General features: G+C 34.5%; 1 long non-coding RNA gene across 1 annotated transcript; it reads right to left on the reverse strand.

Annotated features, from left to right (window-relative positions):
• Positions 1-434: 434 nt before the first annotated feature.
• On the reverse strand, positions 435-2,459 carry LOC107797535 (uncharacterized). Its single transcript, XR_001650708.2, has 2 exons — positions 1,828-2,459; positions 435-663 (listed from the first exon to the last, which is right to left on the reverse strand). It is a non-coding gene; the product is annotated as an uncharacterized LOC107797535 (long non-coding RNA).
• Positions 2,460-2,778: the final 319 nt, after the last annotated feature.

A 2,778-nucleotide genomic window follows, 5' to 3' on the forward strand; every position in this document is an offset into this window, starting at 1 on the left:
CACCTAAATTATCAATTATTAACTCTATAAGGTCTACTAAACATTAGAGATTCTAAGGTAAGGGATTCAATTAATCTTAAAGAAAAGGTGTAAAGCACTACTTAAGATCCACATTAAAATGGTTTACCAACCGGACTTAAGTCAATTGATTAAAGGCTAAGACATGTGTTGTGTTTAAAGTTATTGTTACGTCTAAAGAGTTCTACAAGTCTACGTGCATGTAAAGTAGATTAACTTAATATAGTAGATTTGGTTAAACTCACGTTTTGCCCATTTTACAAAGCTAATTCCAAAAGTTCAAATAAGAAAAACAATTATATAGTTGAAAAACCAATGTTGTTAATATTCCCTATGTCAAGATGTGATATGATGAGTATCGCTATTATTATCTAGAATTAAACACCCCGCTAAATTGATATAGTACCACATAACAATTAAGATTCTAACATATGACTATTTAAACTGTCACCAAACACAAAGAAGCAACATTGTGATTAATGCAGAAATGTAAAGGACAATTGACTGGCTTCTCCGCCAGAACCGCCATGCGGAATAATTTTGTTGTTTTGTCGCTACATAAGCAGTGAAACATCAAAGTGTGCTGACTCCATGCGATTTTTATGGCGTCGTTGAGTCTTAAATTGAAACTCTTTGGCTCTGATTCTTAAACATTCACAGGAAAATAGATAAAGTAAAGCGTCATATTGTTATGTAATCTAATAGTCTCTAAACTACACAAACAAACCATGTTAACACTGTAACACATAGATATTATATGTGTTCGGACAAGCTCAATATTCCAGATAAAACAAATACAATTAGTTGTAACAAACAGAGAAGAGATTCTTAAAATTTCAAGAACATGTGTATATCCAATATTTCTTAAAGAAAGAACAATACATGGTTTCTACTTCTTAGGACATGGCTCTGTTAAGGGCAAATCTAGAGCAATTTATATGTTCTGTAGTTTATCCCTAAGCAAAAATCAAGATCTCTATAATGAAAACAAATCAGGTTTAATTCTTAACAAAGCTAACATGCTATTATATATTCCTTAAGTTTGACAGAATGCAATTGAGGCCTAAAAAATATGTCTAACATGTACCTATGAACTCAGTTTTCATTATTACTAAGTTATTATAGATGTTTAACTCTATTGCTAGCAGAAAACCAAAGCCTCAACATTTAAATCAGCAACTATATTTAATTTATCATACAGACAAGCAGATTGTTTTGGGCATAACCTCTATAACCTAAACAATAACTAGATCATGATCTCTAAAATAGGGGAGAGACTCCAGCCCATTGTTAAGCATACTAGTTCTATTGCATTCAGATTACAAGTATTACATAGATATAAATCTTCTAACATACATGGTTTCTATACTACCATAATGCAACTAAAATAAACAAGAAAAAATGCAACACATTAACTGATTCAATGATCCATGGAATGGGTGAAATTAAAGAGAATTCTGAACTAACTTCCAACTAAGAGTTTAGGAGCAAGGACATTTTCGTGTGTGTTCATAATTAAACAGTACGCCGTCGGCACACCAATAATCATTTAAGAGCCTGCACATGGTTACATCCCAACAAATGAAAACTAATGTATACATACAGGCATTTCGTCAAACATTCATCAAACAAGTATTTGAACAAGTAGTCATAAAATCAGTTTTCCTAAGGACAAAGTTTCTATTGCGTGAAGTCTATACACTCTGTCACAAGGTTCAATAAACAGGCTTTCGAAAACCTAAAGCATGAGTTCTAACACAAAGAAAACTCGTCGGCGATAACGAAAATAAGAATGGGTCCGAATTTCACCTGGTGTGGTGCAGTGAACGGGAGTTTGAGAAGCTTCAAATTTACTCCCTCCACGTAACAAGATCGAAACTCTGTTTTAGCTAACTAAATAGGGACAGAGATTACAGAAAAGAAGAGAATTACTTATTGATTCGATTTTGCCGTGTTCTATCTATTTTCCAGGATTCCAAAAGATGATCTTTCGGCTGGAGAGTTGAGGAGTATTTATAGGAGAAAACTAGGGTTCCGTTTCTGAGCGGGATTTGAAATTTTCAGATTTCAAATGAAGTCAAACAGAGCCGTTCAAATCCGAACGTTGGCATAGTAATAGGGATTCACGTGATTCGCTCAGTTCTTGCACGAAATGGTAAGATCTCGACTGAGGTAGAGAGATTCGACAAGTCTTGTAGTGTAAAAATGGGAGGATCATCTCTTGGTCATCTATACACGCCAAAATCGGATGAGAGAAGCTCTTATTTTGCTTGAAATGGGGCGGACAAAGATTGTACTTTGATTGTTGGAGGTTGAATTTTAGTCAAAAATGGAGAAGAGGACAAAGGCATAGCTATAAAGGACAAGGTTAAGAGAGGCGCTGCTTAGAGAAAGAAAATAAAACCCTAATTAGTTGGACATACTTGGGCTTCTGGGAAATGGGCTCGGTTAGGCCTGATATTTTAAAAATTGAAAGGCTTGACTTTGGGCTAGATATACAAGGCCGCATTTGAATGGCTTTTTTCCGGAAAAATTGCACGGGCGTCCAAATTGGTCGCTCTCATTTAACATATACCCATTTTTTAAAAACTTTTAACTTATACCCACTTTTTTTAAATAACTTCAGCCTCTTTTCTCCTCATTCTTCTCCTCCTTCGTTTTCTTCTTCTTCTGAAATAAATAGCTGAAATATGCAAACAAAGGACCTGTCTTCCTATAAATCTGTGTCTTCCTATAAATCTATGTTGCAGAATCTGGAGA

This window comes from Nicotiana tabacum, chromosome 20 (assembly GCF_000715075.1).
Source record: "Nicotiana tabacum cultivar K326 chromosome 20, ASM71507v2, whole genome shotgun sequence".
In the NCBI taxonomy this organism is placed as follows: domain Eukaryota; kingdom Viridiplantae; phylum Streptophyta; class Magnoliopsida; order Solanales; family Solanaceae; genus Nicotiana; species Nicotiana tabacum.